Below are 23,625 nucleotides of genomic sequence, written 5' to 3'. Positions count from 1 at the left end.
TGAAGGATTGTAGAGACTGGGATTAGCTTTACCTACAGGGTTGAAGAAAGCCTTCTCAGGTAGCAGTATCTGAGGTGGACTTATAAAAAGGAGTAAGATATAACAATTATAAAATTTATGCACCCAATATAGGAGCACCTCAATACATAAGGCAAATACTAACAGCCATTAAAGGGGAAATCGACAGTAACACAATCATAGTAGGGGACTTTAACACCCCACTTTCACCAATGGACAGATTATCCAAAATGAAAATAAATAAGGAAACACAAGCTTTAAATGATACATTAAACAAGATGGACTTAATTGATATTTATAGGACATTCCATCCTAAAATAACAGAATACACTTTCTTCTCAAGTGCTCATGGAACATTCTTCAGGATAGATCATATCTTGGGTCACAAATCAAGCCTTGGTAAATCTAAGAAAATTGAAATCCTATCAAGTATCTTTTCTGACCACAACACTATGAGACTAGATATCAATTACAGGAAGAAATCTGTAAAAAAAACAAACACATGGAGGCTAAACAATACACTACTTAATAACAAAGACATCACTGAGGAAATCAAAGAGGAAATCAAAAAATACCTAGAGACAAATGACAATGAAAACACGACGACCCAAAACCTATGGGATGCAACAAAAGCAGTTCTAAGAGGTAGGTTTATAGCAGTACAATCCTACCTTAAGAAACAAGAAACATCTCAAATAAACAACCTAACCTTACACCTAAAGCAATTAGAGAGAGAAGAAGAAAAAAACCCCAAAGCTAGCAGAAGGAAAGAAATCATAAAGATCAGATCAGAAATAAATGAAAAAGGAATGAAGGAAACAATAGCAAAAAATCAATAAAACTAAAAGCTGGTTCTTTGAGAAGATAAACAAAATTGATAAACCATTAGCCAGACTCATCAAGAAAAATAGGGAGAAGACTCAAATCAATAGAATTAGAAATGAAAAAAGAGAAGTAACAACTGATGCTGCAGAAATACAAAGGATCATGAGAGATTACTACAAGCAACTCTAAGCCAATAAAATGGACAACCTGGAAGAAATGGACAAATTCTTAGAAATGCACAACCTGCCAAGACTGAGCCAGGAAGAAATAGAAAATATGAACAGACCAATCACAAGCACTGAAATTGAAACTGTGATTAAAAATCTTCCAACAAACAAAAGCCCAGGACCAGATGGCTTCACAGGCGAATTCTATCAAACATTTAGAGAAGAGCTAACACCTTTTCTTCTCAAACTCTTCCAAAATATAGCAGAGGGAGGAACACTCCCAAGCTCATTCTACGAGGCCACCATCACCCTGATACCAAAACCAGACAAAGATGTCACAAAGAAAACTACAGGCCAGTATCACTGATGAACATAGATGCAAAAATCCTCAACAAAATACTAGCAAGCAGAATCCAACAGCACATTAAAAGGATCATACGCCATGACCAAGTGGGGTTTATCCCAGGAATGCAAGGATTCTTCAATATATGCAAATCAATCAGTGTGATACACCATATTAACAAGTTGAAGGAGAAAAACCATATGATCATCTCAATAGATGCAGAGAAAGCTTTCGACAAAATTCAACACCGATTTATGATAAAAACCCTGCAGAAAGTAGGCATAGAGGGAAATTACCTCAACATAATAAAGACCATATATGACAAACCCACAGCCAACATCGTCCTCAACGGTGAAAAACTGAAAGCATTTCCACTAAGATCAGGAAGAAGACAAGGTTGCCCACTCTCACCACTATTATTCAACATAGTTTTGGAAGTTTTAGCCACAACAGTCAGAGAAGAAAAAGGAATCCAAATCGGAAAAGAAGAAGTAAAGCTGTCACCGTGTGCAGATGACATTATACTATACAAAGAGAATCCTAAAGATGCTACCAGAAAACTACTAGAGCTAATCAATGAATTTGGTAGAGTAGCAGGATACAAAATTAATGCACAGAAATCTCTTGCATTCCTATCCACTAATGATGAAAAATCTGAAAGTGAAATTAAGAAAACACTCTTATTTACCATTGCAACAAAAAGAATAAAACATCTAGGAATAAACCTACCTAAGGAGACAAAAGACCTGTATACAGAAAATTATAAGACACTGGTGAAGGAAATTAAAGATGATACAAACAGATGGAGAGATATACCATGTTCTTGGATTGGAAGAATCAACATTGTGAAAATGACTATACTACCCAAAGCTATCTACAGATTCAGTACAATCCCTATCAAACTACCACCGGCATTATCCACAGAACTAGAACAAAAAAATTCACAATTTGTATAGAAACACAAAAGACCCCGAATACCCAAAGCAATCTTGAGAAAGAAAAATGGAGCTGGAGGAATCAGACTCCCTGACTTCAAACTATACTGCAAAGCTACAGTAATCAGACAGTATGGTACTGGCACAAAAACGAAAATGTAGATCAATGGAACAGGATAGAAAGCCCAGAGATAAATGCATGCACATATGATCACCTTACCTTTGATAAAGGAGGCAAGAATATACAGTGGAGAAAAGACAGCCTCTTCAATAAGTGGTGCTGGGAAAACTGGACAGCTACATGTAAAAGAACGAAATTAGAACACTCCCTAACACCATACACAAAAATAAACTTAAAAATGGATTAAAGACCTAAATGGAAGGCCAGAGACTAAAACTCTTAGAGGAAAACATAGGCAGAACACTCTATGACAGAAATCACAGCAAGATCCTTTTTGACCCATCTCCTAGAGAAATGGAAATAAAAATAAAAATAAACAAGTGAGACCTAATGAAACTTAAAAGCTTTTGCACAGCAAAGGAAACATAAACAAGACAAAAAGACAACCCTTAGAATGGGAGAAAATATTTGCAAATGAAGCAACTGACAAAGGATTAATCTCCAAGATTTACAGGCAGCTCAATATCAAAAAAAACAAACAGGGGCTTCCCTGGTGGCGCAGTGGTTGGGAGTCCGCCTGCTGATGCAGGGGCGCGGGTTTGTGCCTCGGTCCGGGAGGATCCCGCGTGCTGCGGAGCGGCTGGGCCCGTGGGCCGTGGCCGGTGGGCCTGTGCGTCCGGAGCCTGTGCTCCATGGCGGGAGAGGCCACAACAGTGAGAGGCCCACATACTGGAAAAAAAAAAAAAAAAAAAAAAAAAATCCAATCCAAAAATGGGCAGAAGACCTAAATAGACATTTCTCCAAAGAACATACACAGATTCCGAACAAACACATGAAAGGGTGCTCAGCGTCACTAATCATTAGAGAAATGCAAATCAAAACTACAATGAGATATCATCTCACACCAGTCAGAATGGCCATCATCAAAAAATCTACAAACAATAAATGCTGGAGAGGGTGTGGAGAAAAGGAAACCCTTTTGCACTGTTGGTGGGAATATAAATTGATACAGCCACTATGGAGAACATTAGGGAGGTTCGTTAGAAAACTAAAAATAGAGCTACCATACGACCCAGCAATCCCACTACTGGGCATATACCTTGAGAGAACCATAATTCAAAACGAGTCATGTACCACAATGTTCATTGCAGCTCTATTTACAGTAGCCAGGACACGGAAGCAATCTCAGTGTCCGTCGACAGATGAATGGATAGAGAAGATGTGGCACATACATACAATGGAATATTACTCATCCATAAAAAGAAATGAAATTGCGTTATTTGTAGTGAAGTGGATGGACCTAGAGACTGTCATACAGAGTGAAGTAAGTCAGATAGAGAAAGACAAATGCCGTATGCTAAAACATATATATGGAATCTAAAAAGAAAAAATGGTTCTGATGAATCTAGGGTCAGGACACGAATAAAGATGCAGATGTAGAGAATGTACCTGAGGACATGGGGAGGGTGAAGGGTAAGCTGGGAAGAAGTGAGAGAGTGGCATGGACATATATACACTACCAAATGTAAGACAGATAGCTAGTGGGAAGCAGCTACATAGCACAGGGAGATCAGCTCGGTGCAATGTTACCACCTAGAGGGTTGGGATGGGCAGGGTGAGAGGGAGGGAGACAGAAGAGCGAAGCGATATGGGGACATATGTATATGTATAACTGATTCATTTTGTTATAAAGCAGAAACTAGCACACCATTGTAAAGCAATTATACTCCAATAAAGATGTTAAAAGAAAAAATGAGTAAGAATTTTCCAAGGGACAAGAGGAAAAAGCATGGAGGCATGAAAGTAACAGCGTTTTAAGGAAGTGTTATTTTTTTGTTATACGTAGAAAAAAAGGTTTCTTTTATCTTCACATCCTGTCAGGGTCTACCCAGCATAGTGCTTGACATATAGAAAGTTGTTAATGTTTGAATAATAAGTGATACGAGTCTAGTAAAAGTCAGCATAAGCTGTTCTCTATGTCCATCTCTTGCTTCTACTTTCTTCTGAAGTATCTTTATTCTTCGTCAGTAACTTCCCAAGTAGTGAGATAGTGGCTACTACATAAATCTCTGAGTTTATTCTGCCAGTTTAGTAACCTTAGTGAAATTTGCCTTTCTTATGGTTACAGCAGAATTGTTGCTGCTGATTTAAGTGACTCAGCTTGGGTCACATACTCATCTTTAAACAAATAACTTGGTGGGTAATAGGATAATAATAAATTATTAATTTGGAGAAGTAGGTGGGAGCCAAATCATTCTAAGAACAGTGGGATGCTTTTAGAGGTTTTAAATAGAGAAATTATATGACCTAGTTTTTGATTTTTAAAAATGCTCTTTTTGCTCTGTGTGTAGAGTGGGTTGCAGAAGGCCAAAGTGAAAGCATCTAGGCTAGTAAGGTGGTTCTTATTATAGTCCAGCTGAGAGATTATGATAGTCTTGTTTTGGTTATGGATTAAAAGGGAATGGATGGTGAGATTAAGGGGAAAATGAAAAATGATTCCTGAAATCTTGACTTGAGTGAGTGAATGGTAGTGTGATTTATTGAAATAGGGAGGACCGAATGTGATGATAATTTAGTTTTGGCTGTTAACATTTGCATTGTCTATTAAATGTCTGTGTGGAGAAGCAGGTGTATCAGTTGGGCAAGTCCTTTTCTCATCTTTAAAGTGGAAATAATGCCATATATTTAATAGGGATACTGAGGGATGTGGTAATGTATAAAGCATGTGGCATTTAATAGTTAGTTGAATGAATAAAGGAGTAAATGAATGATGTTGATATTTAAAAACCTAATAACTACACCCTTTAAAAAATTGGAACTGGCTTACTTTCCCTATGTAATTATGTTGCCACATTTAGCAACTACAAAACAATGTACCCTGTGTTCATTTATCATATTTGATAGATAAAGATTCTGTCATAGGAAGATATTTTTTAAAGAGCAACTAATTTTACTTTATCAGGTTGTCTAGTTCTTGCCCTCTTCCTTCTGTTTTACTCATAAAAATCGGTCAGTTTTGTGAAATGTGTAGGCTAGAGTTAAAAAGGTTTCCCTTTAGGGCTTCCCTGGTGGCGCAGTGGTTGAGAGTCCGCCTGCCGATGCAGGGGACACGGAGTCGTGCCCCAGTCCAGGAAGATCCCACATGACGCGGAGTGGCTGGGCCCGTGAGTCATGGCCGCTGAGCCTGTGAGTCCGGAGCCTGTGCTCTGCAACGGGAGAGGGCACAACAGTGAGAGGCCCGCGTACTGCCAAGAAAAAAAAAAAAAAAAAAAAAAAAGTTTCCCTTTAGTACCCTGGTCAAACACTAATGAACTTGCCCTTAGATATATGCTTGACGTTGCCTGACCCATGAGTTAAATAAAAATGACATTGCGGTTTTAATAGTATACAGTGGCCTGGTTACTCAGTCCCTATACACTTGTCTATGAGGCTAATGCTATTTGGATTTATGAGAGATGGGAGAAATTCCATTTTTGTGCAGTTTTTAGATTCTGTATTTTGAGATATCTTAAAGGGTGAGGTGGGGGGTTAGGGGTTGGTTAAAGCTGCATATAGCAGGGGAAGGGCCTGATGCCAAGTGTTAATTTTTGAATGGATAGTGGCTATCTCCAATAGTCTTAAGTTATCCAAAATATACAAATTAATTATTTTTCTTTTGTAGTTTACATATGTGGCCTAGATTTGCTTCACAATTCATACTTTTAAAAATTTATTAATGTAAAATAAAGTGAAGAAAATATCCCATACGCTCAGGTTGACATTGAAAAGTATAACAACAATTTTTCCATCATAGTTTTTTTTTTTAATTACTCAGAAAAGTACATGAATAATACTTTCATGGTAAATGACTCAGGAACTCAGGAGTCTAAAAAATAAAACATGACCGTCCTACTTTGTGAATTGGGTGGTTTCTCTGAGATAGCTACTTAGAAATGAAATGTCTGGGTTAAAGGTTACATTCACTTTATTTTGATAGATATTGCCAAATTCCCCCCTCAAAAATCTTTACCTACTTCTTCACCCACCAGCAGTATTAAGCATGCATGTTACATTGTATTCTTACCAAACAATGGATTATGTCAATATTTTTAGTTGTTCCCTAATTGAAAGGTATAAATGGTATTTTGTTTTAATATGCATTTCCTTAATTACTCGAAATTAAACACTTTTCTTTCTGTATCATTAACTTAGTGATATTATAGTAGTTTCCAAACCAGATTATTTTAGCATTTATTGAATTAAAAAGTGATTAGTTAACATGCATATAGTAACAGTTAAATTATAATGACACCGACACACTTGATTCACATTGTTAATTTTACTGTAGACCAACTATATGTTGTAGTGTGTAATTTATTGCTCTTTTTAGTATATCATAATTGGAATAAAATATAGAGAGGCAGAATAACATAGTGGTTAAAAGTATGGACTACTGAGCCAGAATGCCTGGATCAGAATACTGCTTCCAGAACTTATTGTTATTTGATGATGGTTAAGTTACATATCCTCTCTATGCCTCAGACCTTATCTCTGGATGAATGGATAAAGAAAATATGATTTATAAATATAATGGAATATTATTCATCCTTAAAAAAGAAGGAGATCCTGCCATTTGCAGCAACATGGATGAACCTGGAAGACATTGTGCTAAGTGAAATAGACAGACCAGAAGGACAATACTCCATGATACCACTTATATGAGGAATCTAAGATAATCAAATTTATAGAAGCAGAAAGTAGGATGGTGGTTGCCAGATGTTGGGGGAAGAAGGAAATGGGAAGTGAATAGTGAAAGGGCACAAAGTTTTAGTTACACAAGATGAATAATTCCTAGAGATCTACAGTAAAACACAGTGTCTATAGTTAACAGTACTGTATTTTATACTTAAAAATTTGCTAAGAGGGTGGATCTTATGTTAAGTGTCCTTATCACAAAATAAAAGTAATAGTAATGATAATAAATGAAGAGGATAGGAGGAATCTTTTGGAGGTGAGGGATGGATTTATGGCATAAATTGGGATGATAATTTCGTGGGTTCAACTCATCAAATTGTACACATTAAGTATGTATAGCTTTTTGTATTTTAATCATACCTCAATAAAGTAGTGTAAAAAAGAAAAATCGTGGGGACTTCCCTGGTGGTCCAGTGGTAAAGAGTCCACCTTGCAATATAGGGGATGCGGGTTCGATCCCTGGTCAGGGAACTGAGATTCCACATGCCGCGGGGAATCTAAAGCCTACGTGTCACAACTACCGAGCCCATGCACCTCAGCCAGAGAGCCTGGGTGCCGTGAACTACAGAGCCCACGTGTCCGTGCACCACACTACAGAGCCCACCCGCCCAGCCTGCATGCCACAACTAGAGAAGAGCCTGTGTGCCACAACGAAAGATCCTGCATGCCTCAGTGAATATCCCACATGCTGCAACTAGGACCTGATGCAGCCAAAAATGTATTAAATTAATAAGTAATCGATAAATCTTTAAAAAAAGAAAAATTCTGAAAATAGTTAATATCTACAAAGTGCTTAGATTAGTACCTGTAAGTGCTATTTGAATGTCTGCTAAATAAATTAATTAAATTCATAAATTTTACTGCACATTGAGTACATATAATTCTTTAACCACTAGGATCCCAATATTTTCAATAAAACTTCATGATGCAAAGATATATTACAACTCAAGTGTCAATGTCTAAAAATCACATCTTAAATATGTGTTTTATTTTTTTTATTTTTTTATTTTTTGCGGTACGCAGGCCTCTCACTGTTGTGGCCTCTCCCGTTGAGGAGCACAGGCTCCGGACGCGCAGGCTCAGCGGCCATGGCTCACGGGCCCAGCCGCTCCGCGGCATGTGGGATCTTCCCGGACCAGGGCACGAACCCGTTTCCCCTGCATCGGCAGGCGGACTCTCAACCACCGCGCCACCAGGGAAGCCCCTAAATATGTGTTTTATAAGTATCTTCCAGTGTGATTATTAAATTGAAAAGAAAAAATTTTTCTTTTTTTCTGGAATGAGATGGAATGGGTAAAAAGTAATTTGTTTCATTTTCAAATGTTCATATGGTTGATCTTTAGAAACTAAGACTTCTGTTTAGTGCAATGGTTACTGGTGTGATACGGTAGAAAAAACACAGATTGTTAAAGTTGGAAAGGATAGAGTTCAAATCCAGGTTTGCCACTTTAATAAAGTCATTTCTGTATACACAGGGTTGATGTGAGCATGAAATGTAGTAACACATGTAAAGTGGGTAGATCAGTGCCCCGGCATTCAATAAATGGTAGTTGCAGCTGTTATAATTGTCTCTTCTCTACCCTCCTAATACTTTATTGATATCTTTATCCTTATAATTATCACACTGTACCATGAATATTTGTTTCTGGGTGTGACCCTCACTGGGCTGTGACTTTATTGAAGGCAAGAATATTATCTCTGTCTATCTTTGTATCTCTCCTGCAGAGGTTGCACACTGACAACTACAAGACCGTTTTGTCTGGCTACGAGTTTTTGTCCCAGAGTGTTTTAAATTTGAACTGGTTGCCAACATTTAAAGGTTTAAAAGCTTCACATTTCAAGACAAAACAAAACAATGCAGGATTCCTGGCTTCTGGCTTTTCTCAAAGAATCAGAAAATTCTAGCAATACTGAACCCCAGATTTTCCATAGCAGCAATCAGCTGTTCTGGAGTAGCAGCTCCCTCCTTCCAGAGGCATGCTGTCTGGTTTGCCACAGTCCCCAACACCCCAATATTACCTCCTTAAAACTAAGGCTGAGGGGCTTCCCTGGTGGCTCAGTGGTTGAGAGTCCGCCTGCCAATGCAGGGGACACGGGTTCGTTCCTCGGTCCGGTAGGATCCCACATGCCGCGGAGCGGCTGGGCCCACGAGCCATGGCCGCTGAGCCTGCGCGTCCGGAGCCTATGCACCGCAATGGGAGAGGCCACGACAGTGAGAGGCCCGCTTACCGCAAAAAACAACAACAACAACAACAAGGAAAAAAACAACTAAGGCTGAATGCCGTTTGCCCATCACATTTCACTCGTTTATATTTCCTCTCTGGCTACTCTAGACACTTGCATATGAGAAAACTTGCTCTAGTGACAGGGTTTGGAACTTAGGAAGTGCTCAACGAATGTTTGTTGAATGAATGAATGAATGAAAGAACCATAAACATGCACGTATAGAAGGTTTACCAGATTTACTTTAAAGTGTCGAAGGAGATATGGGTCTAGCTGTACTTTAGCAACAGCTATTCCCATCATCTTTTTCAATATACAGCATGAGGAAGGAATGGTTATGTTGGGGGGCAGTCAGAGAATGATACTCTGAAATAACTGGCTTTCATTGGATGTGATTACTAGGCTACCACATTTTCAAGAATAGACACCCTCAAATTTATTCACTACTAGTGTAATGCAATGAAACATGACAAAAAATAAAATATGGGGACTTCCCTGTTGTCACAGTGGGTAAGAATCCGCCTGCCAATGCAGGAGACACGGGTTCGAGCCCAGGTCCAGGAAGATCCCACATGCTGCAGTGCAACTAAGCCCGTGCACCACAACTACTGAGCCTGCGCTCTAGAGCCCGTGAGCCACACTACTGAGCCCACGTGCCACAGCTACTGAAGCCCATGCGCCTAGAGCCCGTGCTCTGCAACAAGAGAAGCCACTGCAGTGAGAAGCCCGCGCACCGCAACAAAGAGCAGCCCCCGCTCACCGCACCTAGAGAAAGCCCGTGTGCAGCAATGAAGACCCAACACAGCCAAAAATAAAAAGATAAATAAATTTATTTTAAAAAAATAAAATATGATCAAATGCACTTGCCATTTATTTTGGAATGCATGACAATATCTTTTCACTTAAGCAAAACATACAAACAACACCCAACTGTGTTTGAAGACAAGGTATCTTTGATCAGAACTCTGAAATATTCCTTTGAGTTAGCTCTTAGTATAATAAACTTTATTAATTTGTACCTGACAGTAATTTGGTATTTATGATTATTTAGTCTAGTTGAACTGATGCATGTCTGTGAAGGAGGGGTTAGCCAAGTAAGTGAAAAGTATGGGTGACAGTTCTTTGGTAAGGATTGCGGGGGTAATGGTCTACTGGAAAACTAGTTTTAGTTTTGGGGGGAAGTATCATAAACAGTAAAAAAGAGAAAGTGCCTCAGGGTCCCATAGGTTTCTTTTTGAATCCTGCTTCTGCTACGTACTTGGAGAATTTGGACCTTCATTTGCATTTTCTATAAAGAATAAAAACTGCATTGAAGTTGATAATAAGAATTAGAAAATATATATATGTATGTAAAGCATCTGACAGAACCTTTGCATTTCATGTTTTCTTTGCCTGGAACACTCTTTCTGGGATTTGTACCTTCTCATTCAGGATTCAACACATCCAAAGTAGAGAATGACTGGGAGGAGTAGAACTTAACCTAATTCTGAAATTATTTTGTTTATATATTCATATTTCTTTTTTGTCTCTTTTCGCACCCTTCCCCCCACCATACACCTACTATGTAGAATGAACGTAAGCTCCATGAAGACAGAGACTTTGTCTTTTTAGTCATGTCTTTTTAGTCACTACTACAATATAGTGCCTTCCTCTAGTAGACACACTCAATAAATGTTTGTTGACTGGCTGGACAGCTGAATGAATGCTCATGAATTATTAGCATTCAGTGAATGTACTTGTTAAACTTACACCAGATTTATTAGTTGCTTATATTGATAAGTCCAGTGAGAAATTCTCCTTGCACTTTGTTAACAGTACATTATGTATTTCTTTTAAAATATATTTTACTGTCACCCTAATTTTTAGCACTAATAGATGAAATGGCTTTTGTAAGGAGGCAAAAGTTTTATATTTAATTCTTTTTTTTTTGTTGCGGTACGCGGGCCTCTCACTGTTGCGGCCTCTCCCATTGCGGAGCACAGGCTCCAGACGCGCAGGCCCAATGGCCATGGCTCATGGGCCCAGCCGCTCCGCGGCATGTGGGATCTTCCCGGACCGGGGCACGAACCCGTGTCCCCTGCATCGGCAGGCGGACTCTCAACCACTGCGCCACCAGGGAAGCCCTATATTTAATTCTTAACTCAGTCCTATCTGTAATTTTTTCATTCATTTATTCAGTCATTTTACCTTTAAAATAAAAATTTTACGTTACCTTTAAAATAAAAGTCCTATAACAAGTGTATGTGTGTTGTAAATAACAATTTATTCATTTTCTTCCCAACTAGATTGGTTCCTTAAGGGAGTGTAGAAATCTGTATCTTGTCTACTCCCCACTTTCTTTGCTGTATTTTAGTCACTTAAGTAATAGATGCTCAGTAAGAACTTATTGAATCAATAAGGGACTGCGTATGAGACTGGTAGTGGCTGTAGCATCCCTTACACCTGTCTTTCCAGCTCTGCTTCTATGACTGTTTTAGGGACCTTGGCCCCAAAGAAGGAATTAATTTTGAATCATCACACACTTAAGTAAAAAAAAAACTGCCAGGTGTACAGGAAACATGATTTATTATAGTAACATCTAAATTATTGTAGTCATTCCCAGGTAACCATTTTATATATGAATGCATGAATTGATGAATAATTAGACCCATATAATGTGGCAGCTATGTAAGTTATAAGCTTACATTTTTAACTAAAGAATATTCTACTGTCTTGGATATTTAATTATTATAATATGTTATAGTTCATTATTGTTCTTTTTCTTTTTTTTCAAGTAAGGTATCATTACGTGTATTCTATTATTATTCCTTTAATTATGTGGAATTAGTGCATATAGTTCCTATTAAAAACAATGAAAGAATAAGTATGAAAAATTAATTTAGCACAATATTTCTTCTTTGTGTCTCAAGGACTATAAAGAAATAAGAATGAGTTGAAGCATGTTTAAGTATATAGTATGTATATATAGTATCCATAGTATATATAGCGTGTATATATAGTATAGTAAACAGCAGTGGTATATTTTTGTGTTGCTCTATATTCTCTACTTTCTTCATTTTAATCCACTATCCAGTAGGGTAGCTACTAGCCACATGTGGCAATTTAAATTAATTAAAGTGAAATAAAGTTTGAAATCATTTTTCTTAGTTACACTAGCTGTGTTTTAATTACTCAGTAGCCACATGGGACTAGTGGCCACCCTATTGGACAGCACAGATATAAAACATTTCTGTCATCACAGAAAGTTCTTTTAGCAGCTGGTAGGCCATCATATACACAATTCCTTATCCCTTATTTTGCCACATTTACATTAGATTTTTTTGTTTGTAATTTGAAAATGAAGTTTAATATGTCTTAGAAATACTACTTTGCTTAACTTCTTGAAATCTCTTTTCCCCAAAATGGTTGTTTTATCAACTATATATTTAAAACAATGTTTCTATTTTCCATATATTAAGATAGTCAACACCTGCCATTTTCATCATTATTTAAGACTCTAAATTCTGTGATGAATACAGTTGAAGTAATGCCTTTAGGTATTATTCACTTTTAAGACAACACAGCATATGATAATGTCTCCATGTGCCTTTTTTACCATGTACAATGAAAAAAATACTTATTAAATGGTGATTTTCCCCCCCTTTATCTTATTAAGTAAATTATATGGACCTTTTTTATGGAAGCCTTCATAGTTAGAGATGTAAAACAGCAATTTCTTGGTTCTATAGCATGACATAGTTCAGAGCTGAGATTAGAGAAACCCCGTAGAGTTGTTAATACTTGAGGGCATCCCCAACTAGAAAAGTATGTGAATTTAGGCATGGGAGGAAGGAAGGATCTGCTTTAAATTTAGTGTAGGGTCACTGAATCTTAATGATAGATTAAACAAGGGAGGTAGAATAATGAATAGGGGTATGCAGTGTGTAGCACTAATACCAGAAGTCCATGGTTTGTGGCGGTTTTTTAATGTCCTTTCCCATATGGTTTTGAATAGAGTAGGTTATGGCAGGGATGAGCTAAGGAATAGCTTTGTTAATGAATAAATAGGAGTAATTTTTTTTAACAGGAGACTTCAGGCTATTTATTTAGAATGCCTGCTTATTTGATAAATCATGTGATTAATACTTTTTCTGATCTTAATAATACATTAAGAGGTGATACTAAGGTATTCCTGTTATTTTCTTTATAAATCAGCTGTATTTTCATTTCAGAGCCAGTCCTAACAGTAAAACCTTTGGGGTGTGATTTAACTGCCTCAATTAAAAGCCAGTTGTGTGGAGCTTCTGAGCATTGGCATCATCAGTCCTTAGTTAGGGTTTAGTGTACAGTATTAGACTTTCGTTCATGGTGTCAATGCACTTTGAAAGGTTTAATTAAATTGTCATTTGGAACCAGTCTCCAACTCTACCTCATTCACCTAAAATTAACTAGGTACGTAATTTTGGTGGTTATCCTCTTATTATAACTTTGCTCTTGGCCAAGGCAGCTACTTTTCTTAAGATATCCTTCCTGCCCTTCCACCCACATTTATCTCAGAGAGAGTAATGCTAAAATTAAGCTGATCTTGGAAAGTAGCAAGTTAAAAGCAGAAAACCTGACCAGACACACTTTTAAATATCTCTCAGGGCTCTTCTTTGGAGACTACTTAATATTTCCAAAAGGAGAGGTTAAGTAGGTTGTCTTTGGTGCCTTGGTTAAGCAGAGGGAAAGGAAATGTAACTCTCCTGACTCCAGGGCCCCAAATGCAAACACTGGCCTAGTTGTTCCCAAACTTTCTCCTTGATGTGGGTGACTTGAATGGTTTATTTTCACTTGATGAGCCACACCCCCAGGCACTTTAGTATTCATGGCAGACCCCCACACTAAGTCCCTTTGTTGTCTTTGTTTTTTGCATTTTTTTGTTAACAAGAAAAGATAAAATTATTAGAGACCTGATTATAGACTGAGGTTCCATTGCTGATGGTTCCCACCACTTTTTTCAACATCTCAGAGAAAGGCAAAAGCCTGGATGGGCAACAGACAGCAGCAAAGCAAACATATACATTATGTCTGAGCATCATTGTGGTGCTACCAGAGTGGGGAAGGATACACACAGTCTTCGTCAAAATATAAAGATGGGTCTTCACCAAAAACAGTAAGACTGCCAGCATCTGAAAAAATTTTGAAGTTTCTGTAGAAGCAATGGTCCTTTAAGGGAAAGAAAAAAATTCTTACAAGGAAAGAAGAAATGGATTAAGAATTTTTTAAAATCTGCATTATCATCCTGACTTAGGCATTAACTAAGTGAATGACATTTGCAAGGCAAGTAGTTTAATTTGTCTATGTGTGTGTGTGTAAAATTTAAAAGAAAATACAGTTATGTGAAAAACAAATTAGCAGAGTAGATTAATGGCATTGCCCTACATCGTCTTCCTTATAGATGTAATTTTATTTTAGAACTTAAAGAGGTTGCAAATAAGACAGATATCTGATCAGTGCCCAACCGTTGAGAGAGGGAAAACTGGAATAACAAGATGGGGCAAATTGATTTACTGTATATTGGCAAAGTAGAAGCAGCAGGCCCGTAGTGTGAATGTCTTCCTATATTTTTATTCCAGACAAAACTCTTATCATTAGTGTTGGGTAGAGACTCAGACGGCATTGGGCAAAAGTATATACAAGGAAGAGCCTTTGCTAACCCTCACACGATAAAGTTTATTTACTGTTTTAACTGTTCTTCTCCTTTTACCTTGATTTATTTTACTTGAAAATTTTTTATCTTGCTATTTCTTTCCCAGCTGTGTGTGACACCAGGAACCCTCTTACTGTGAAGGCAGCATTCAGTCATTGAAACAATAACAAGGTGCTATTTATTCTTGCAGTTGTCCTTCCTCTAACAGCACTTAAAGTACAAAACTGACAGCCTGTAACTGCTCTTCATTGCCTGTTACAGCACAACAGGTATGAAGAGGCTCAGTTACTCTCTTGACAGAGTGTCCACCCATAGTTGGTCACTCGTACTCTTACTTGTTACCAGTTAATGCTCACCGTTCAGAGTAAGGGTAATGAGTCTTATGGATAATTCTTACCCGTTACAATTATAAAAGTGTCAGGTGAAAAAAAAATTTTAAGATAATAACCGTTTATTTTATAGAAGAGGAAATTCAGGCTCAGAGAAGATATGTCATAGTCATAAAAGAATCTAGACTTTAGAGTCTTGTAGAACTCAATTAAATCCAAATCTCACCATTTACTACCTGGAGTAACCTTAGGCAAATTATTTATTGTCTCTGAGCCTCAGTTTCCTTATTTGTAAAACGAAGATAATAATACATGTAAAAGTTTATTGTGAGGATATGTTAACATAAAATCTAGTTCCTGGTCTATAGAAGATGCTCAATAAATGTTCAGTTGCCTTTCTCTTTCCTTTCCCTTTCCTCTACTCAGGGTCACTCAGATAGTTAGTGGCACAGCTGAAGTGAACACCAGGTTGTTCTGACTCCAAGTACATATCTTTACTTTGAATGAAAACAAAATTTTTAAGAAAATTTTCTTATTGCAGAAGTAATGGACACTTACAAAAGATAGATACACAGAAAATAATAGTCATAATCCCATGATGCAGAGGGAACAAATTTTAACATTTGTTCTATATCTTTTTTTCTGTGCATATATATAGTGTACATATATGTATAACTTAATAAACAGAAATGGGCATAATTTTGTAACTTGGTTTTTCTTTAATATTTAACAACATTTTACGTTATTAAATATTCTTCTCCATTGGAGTCAGCAAACTTTTTCTGCAAAGGGCTAGATAATAAATATTTTAGGTATTAGGTATTGCAGGGCATGTGATCTCTGTTGCATCTCCTCAGGTGTGCCCTCATGGTAGTACAAAAGCATCCACAGACAGTATGTAAACAAATGGAGGTAGTGGTGTTCCAATACAACTTCATTTACAGAAACAGACAGCAGACTGGATTTAGCCTATTACTGGATATTAAATTTGTGCCAATTGTGTGTGTGTGTGTGTGTGTGTGTGTGTGATATAATAAGACTGCAGTGAATATCTTTGTAGCTAAATATTTGGCTTACATGTACTATTATGTCCTTAAGATTAACTTGTATACTGCTTCTGACATTATAACAAATGGTTTGTCTACTAAAATTCAGACTTAAAAATCAAAGTACTTCTGGTATACAAGTATTTCTTGGTTTATGTGACCAGTTTTTAAAGTTGTACATAAAATTGAACTTTATAAAATGGTTTAAGTTTAAAGTAAAACACCTTAAAAATGTTCTTATAATTGTTCCAGTTATTTCTAGGATTTACTTTTTTTACTTTTTAAAAAAATATTTATTTATTTATTTGGTTGCTCCGGGTCTTAGTTGCGGCAGGCGGGCTCCTTAGTTGCGGCACATGGGCTTCTTAGTTGTGGCTCACGGGCTCCTTAGTTGTGGCATGCAAACTCTTAGTTGTGACATGCCTGTAGGATCTGGTTCCCTGACCAGGGATTGAACCCAGGGCCCCTGCATTGGGAGCACAGAGTCCTAACCACTGTACCAACCAGGGAAGTCCCTAGGATCGACTTTTGACTTAATTAGTGTTTTACTTTGTGGAAGGACTTATAAATTAATTTACCTGATTCTAAAAGGGGAAGTTTTAAGAGCATTTAATGAGTGACTGAGTGACTGATGTTTGATTCATTGTGGACAATAAAAAACATTCGCCTCTATGGTATCTATTAGGCTATTGTTGGAAAAACTTTGCTCTTACACTGTTTCCATAAAGTATAGAGAGGAAATATTGCCTTCTAGGATAAGGTCTTGACTGATTGATATGAGGTTAACCTCCCACTGTTTTTCCTTTGGGTCTTGTTTCAGGTAGCCTATGAGAGAGACCAAAAAAACAAACCAAAAACTGTTTAGTCTTTCCTTTGCTTCAAACAGTTCTCTGGTCTTTAGGGACATGTCCTCAATTCAGCTGATAGGTACAGGTGTCTTCCAAGTTTATTTAGTGTGACAATAGATCATTTATTGTGGATTTGCAGTTTTACTGTAATACCAAATATATATTATAGCCAGAAAGCAATCACACTTAAACTTAAGGCAGAAAAACTGAAGATTAACACAGATTTTCAATGATGAAGATTATTATTTATCAATTATTTCAGTGCTATGGAGTCTGTAGTGAAGTAGTGCTATCTTTCATTACTTTCTTAGACTAAAAATAATCACTTTATCATCGAAAAAATTACAGCACTTCTAGAATTTCCCTAACAAATCATTATGAATCATGTTCATTCTCAAAAGGGCTAGCTACCTTAGGCAAGAGTTCAAAGAACTTTTGAATCAGTAAGTTAGAAAGACATGGCTATCTGGGAGAGCCTATAACTCACACAATGCTTCTTAAACTTTGGCTTGGTAAGAATTACCTAGAGAGCTTGTTAGTTCACATATTGTGGGGTCCCAGCGTTTCCAGTGCACTAGGCCTGGGACAGGTCCCCTGAATTTTCATTTCTAATAGTTTCCAGGTGATACTAATACTGCTTGTCCAGGTACCACACTTTGAGAACCACAGATGCAGAAAAATAATTGTTCCCATTTGTGAAACATACTCAACCTTGCTCATTTATAAACGTTTTCTTCACTCTTTAAGAGTTCTCTTTTAAAATCCAGGCTTAACCTTTAACTAAAGATATGAATTAATTTTAATACACGGCCATTAGTTCAGTTACTTTATGATCTAACATTGCAATTTTTATATCATTTTCACCCACACCAAACTTTTAGGATAGGAAATTCTGAATATAACCATGTTTCTAATGAAAGTGTTAAATCTTTTCCTTGATAGTTTTTCAGGATGGCTAAAATCCATTTCTAACTATATGCATTCAAACTAGTTTCCGTATTTGCTTAGCTTTATTGTCATCATTCCCAGTAATCTCTTAAGATGCCGGTTGTCAGATTTCTTTGCAGACAAGTAAGAGGTGAAATAAGTTTTTAAAGTATGGTACAAAGCAAAACTTAGTTACAGTTGTTGGAATGAAGAATTCAGTTAGAGCCAAAAAATGTTTTAATAGAACGGAACGCAGCCTAAAGCCTGGTTGAAAGCAACTTCAATTTTACAGTTTTCTTCAAACAACATCCTCATTGTTTTCTGGAAAGATGGTATTTGAGAAAAAGAAATGTCTCGAGTTACTGTTTTTATGAGGAGAGAATTGCTGAGTCTCTTAAATGGTTAATGAGAAGAAGTAATAGTTAAACACTTGAAGCATTGATTTCTGATTTGAATTCTGCAACACAGGCCAGCCCTGAGGGAAGGGGGGAAAAAAAGCTTGCTAATTAACATTTGATTACTGATGCCACCTTCTCATTCCCCTTGCACCATCCGGTTTCAAGTGTTTTTGTTCAAGAAGGATTTTTAGGAGGGTTTTAACTTGCATCTTAGTAAAACAAATCCATGTGCAATTGCAACGAGTATACAATATGTTAAAAAAGAAGAAAAAGAACAGTCCTTAGATATGAAGTATGTGTTCAAAACCCAGTCTGTATCAGAAGTGATTGGTTTCTTAACTATTATAAGCCTTTCAGAGCACCAGTGATTGCTAAGAAACTGGAACTAAGCCTAGTCTGTATGTCTTGTTTAAAACGCACACACACACACAAATACTTATTTATTCAGTGCAGTTATTATTTAGCAAACTCTTAACTGGAGCATCATTTGATGGTGTGAATTACTTGGAGTTCAAATTTTGCTACTCTAAAATTTGGATAAGCTCGGGTTTTAATATGACCAAAGGCCTCTCTCTTCTAAGACTGATAAGAGAATGAGATACATACATGTAGTTTCAGGGTGCTTTTTCGTAAGGGTTGTAATCTGTCATAGTATTCTTAATTCAGAAAATCTAGAAACTAGAGTGCTAACAAATTGATAACTGTTCTAAGCAATTAAATATTTGGTTTCTATTTTTTGCCATATTAAAATATTTGATATGTGAAAAGTCATAGGCCAGATTTCAAAATTTTAAAGATGTTGAAATAAATTAATAGAACTTTACAACTGTATCACTTAGCTTGTAGTATTCTGGCAAAACCATAGCCTGTTTGGTTGATGAAATAGTTATTTGGAAAACCAGTATGACAGGTTTTATTTTTAAATGAGATCTCCTGGGAGAAGAGTATTATTTAGTCTTTTCTTTAAAAAAAAAAAAATCTAGACTTTTCAGTGTAATTAAAAGCAAAAACTAAGACTTTTCTTTATCCAAGAAAAAAAATTCACTTAAAATGTTTATTATATCTGTATTTCTTAACTGAAATTATTGGCAGTTTTCCTTTTTGATATGTTGTATTAGTCACTCTTTACTATTTTTCTTTATTTTTCTAGTCTTATGGTTTTAAACTTTCCCTCTTTACTTGTTTATGTTAAATATATTTAGCTCTTCTTTTCCTGTATCTGGGATTAACTCCAATATTTTCAAAAAATCATAGAATTTTAGAGCTTTGAAAATCAGTAGTGATCTTGTTTTATTCTTTTCGAATATTGAATAAACTAGGTCTCAGGTTCCACCAACTTGCACCACAGTAACAGCAGAATTAGGACTAGAAATCTAGTTCTCTGCCTCTCATTATGCCACAATACCTCAAACTTTGTTGCTTTTCTATAATCAGAATCTGCTTTCACTTGGATAATACCTGAATGAAATTTAAAATTCCCTAAAATGTTTTTCAATAGTGTGACCAACGTTTAGCTCACAACATTTAGCTATAAAATATAGCTGACAAAGTTATCTACCAAGTTTTATATTTTTCAGTTTGAATAGCTACAGACAGCTCACTTAAGGCTAATCTGAGCCTCAAAATTCGGCCTTTAGCAGAGTAACTTCCTAAGAATTTTTTTTCTAAGAAATTCTGATAAAATTTAACTGAAATATAAAACTGTTTGAAAATTTATGGAACTCAAAATTTTGTGGGAGATGAATGTCTTATATAATTTTATTTCGAGCAGGTCATAAAAAAATGATCTTTTTCCCAGTGCTGTGTTTATCATTGAAATTTCCACAATGAGGAAATATGAAGTTTGAAGTGGAGATCATTGCTTACATTGTTTTATTAACAATGAAAACAAATATAAGGAAATAAATCAATACTGCATTAATTCTGTACTATTTCAAGGTAATCTGATTCAAATGTTTTTTTCTTAGTCACAAACAACTGTCTTATATGAAGCAATGGGGGAGAAGTGAAACTGTCCTTTTAGAAAATCTGGAAAATAAGCTCTGGAAAATCTATTGTCAATCCAGAACACTTAATCCAAATACAGTATAGTTTGTAACATAATTTTAATGTTCAGCTGGTAATCAAAGCATTTATTAAATTTTTTCAGAACTAATTGAAACATTTGCATAGTTTAGCAGCCTAAAATCTCATAGATTTAGAGCTTAATGCATAACAAGAATTGAAAAGATTATGAAGATTCAGCATAATCTTGAGCCAATGCTGATCAAAGAAAGTATGTAAGACAAAAAGGCCCTTAGGAAATGTTACCCTGTGAAGTGCCACTTGTCCTTAACTGGAATTTAACACAAATCTCTAAAGATGAAACTCCATCAGAAGTAGCACAGTAATTGCAGCTGGGCATGCCAGCTACAGCATCCTAGCCTGTATGTGTGTTCTTTCTGCCTCTCTCAAGTGCTCTTAAATCTCTCAAATCACTCAGTCTCTCAGCCTTCCCCCTCGCCTGGCCCCCCTTTTCTCCCCTTCCCTTTAGTCCTTCCTCTCTCCCTCCTCTGTTCCTCCATCCTTCTCTCTCTGAGAAAACTGTGTCCTTCATTTGATTCATGATGACCATAAATTCATCTGCATCATTTTATACTTAGCTATATTTTGTCATTCAGCTTTCCTAGAATACTAATTTTTTAAAAGAATCATTTTTACTTTTGCTTTGTATACATTTCTGATTATTTTTCTTCCCTACAGAATTGTCACTTAAAATTTTAATTAAATTAGACCATCAATAAAGACAGTAGAATTTTTTAATCTCTGTTAATAAGACCATCATTCATTATGTACTTTTGCTGTCTTATCACTTGTCTTTCTTCCATATAATGGTAAAATCTGCCTATGGTTTCAGCACTGATAAACATGGAATTATTTTTGAAAAACTAATTTGTTTTCACTTATGTTGTTGTTTAGTGATTATGGTTTAACACGAGGTTCTTTTGGCTTACTTTCAGAAACGCTGTGAATTTAGCTTTTCCATCGGAACAATCAAACATTAGCCAAATATGGTTTACGTTGTACCCTCTCAGCCAAGTTCTTTCTGCATTAACCAGTTTATTCTATGACAAGTTGCTTAACAGATGTCATTCTGGGGAGAACAATGAAGCCAAATACTTGTGCAATGGCTAACATTACTCTAACTTTGATCACTTTTGTTCAGCACATCAGTCTGGCGTTGTGCTTTATACCAACATAACACTATAGCCAGAACATGCTTTTCAGGCTTAGAATAGCAAAGGAATGTTATTCATTCAGCGCAGTTACAGATGAGTTAATGAAAGAAGAAAAATACTGTTTATTTCATAATACCGTGTTGTTGTGTTTTGGAATTAAGGTGGAATTTAAAGAATCTCACTCCAGAGTTATTTGTTTATATACTCAACTCATAGTATTTGTGTATATTCTCCAATGCAAGGGTAGCCTTGCCACCTTTCCAACAGATGTAAATATTTGTCCTGCCTTCCCCTCTACCTTCAAAATAGCTGCTGACCCTTGGCTTATCTAGACAACATAATTAAAACTAACTTTAAGAAAGGAATTTTTTGCCTTGAGACCTAAAATTTCCTCATACTCCTTCTGTCCTCTCACTTTTTTATTAATAAACAATAATAATAATATTTTGTGTGTATGGAACACCTTTCCCCCTAGAGCACCAATGTTTAAGCGTGACAGAATAGTCCTAGCTAGTGGAAGTGGTAAGAGGTTAGATTGCATTTGGTTAAATTGTTGGGTTGATAATGACTAATGAAAATTTCCAAACTTGATGTGACTGACCATAAACAAAATACTGCATGGTAGACTGGCCATTGCTAAGAATCTGTGAAATAAAAGCTGTGTGTTTGAATTGAGTGGGGATCAAGCCATGCCCCCAAGTGCCTCAGTTCTCATTTACCAAGTCTTTTTTCACAGGTGTACATTAGAGATAAAAATAGATTAAGTTCTGGGTTTTGTTTTGTTTCTTTCTTTCCCCAGTGACTATATTTCTCTCTTTCACTGGAAGGGTAACTTAGATGTGTTTATGTATAGTAAACAGTAATGTGATACAAAATGTTGTAATTGGACAACATGATACTTCAGACTTCTGCATTTTAAAAACATGAATGAATGCTGCTTGTTTTCCACATTGAAGTCATTATAGAACTTATTATGTGCAGCATTTCAAAATTAGCTTCATTGTTCCAGCAGGGTAGCCCCAAAACTAGCCTGAAGAGTTAGCTAAGGTGGATGATCTCTTCATTCTTACGATTTGATCATTTATTTTATTTGTAAATATGGAATGAAAGAGAATTTTTGTAACTATTTAGAAAAGAAATCTAAAGAAAGATATGATAATTACTGGGTAAAAGAGTTTAACCTTCCAACACTTTATTCTGAAAAATTACTTACCTCTTCTCCTTTTAAAGTTAAAAGGTATTGGGAATTCCCTGGCAGTCCAGTGGTTAAGACTCTGCACTTTCATTGCTGTGGGCGCAGGCTCATCCCTGGTTGGGGAACTAAGATTCCACCAGCCACGTGGGTGTGGCCAAAAATAAACAAACAAATAAAGTTAAAAGGTATAATGTTACTTTTGAGAGAAACAGTTTTTTAACTTTACCAGTATTTAAAATAAAAACTATCATTACTATATATTCTTTTGGGGAAGGGCCTAAATAGCATATTAATGGATGGCTCTCAGCTAATAAATATTCTATTGAAATAGTTTCTAATTTGGAATGATTTCAAAGAAATAACCCTTTGCTGCTTTATTAATAAGTTGTTATATCTTTGAAACGTACATAAAACAATGAAGGAAGCTTCAGGTTTTTCCTTCCACCCCCTTAGAAAAAAAACGAACACTCTTTTCTGTCCCACTTAGAAACTAGAAACGTATCTTTTATTTGAACCATTGCATATCTTGCGTCATTGTTAAAATTAAATAGATTATAAAAATGTATAATTATAAATTAGGTCATGTAGTCTGTCCTACATGAACTGTGTACCTGAGGTTTCTTGACT

At 36.2% G+C, this 23,625-nt stretch overlaps 1 protein-coding gene across 1 annotated transcript in view; it reads left to right on the top strand.

Annotated features, from left to right (window-relative positions):
- The window catches only part of FAF1 (Fas associated factor 1), a 492,565-nt gene that overhangs the window by 281,947 nt on the left and 186,993 nt on the right, over window positions 1-23,625 (top strand). The gene's annotated exons all lie outside the window — the stretch shown is intronic.

This window comes from Phocoena sinus, chromosome 1 (assembly GCF_008692025.1).
Source record: "Phocoena sinus isolate mPhoSin1 chromosome 1, mPhoSin1.pri, whole genome shotgun sequence".
In the NCBI taxonomy this organism is placed as follows: domain Eukaryota; kingdom Metazoa; phylum Chordata; class Mammalia; order Artiodactyla; family Phocoenidae; genus Phocoena; species Phocoena sinus.
The sequence above is the reverse complement of the archived record's forward strand: the minus strand, read 5'-3'. Positions and strand labels throughout refer to the sequence as shown.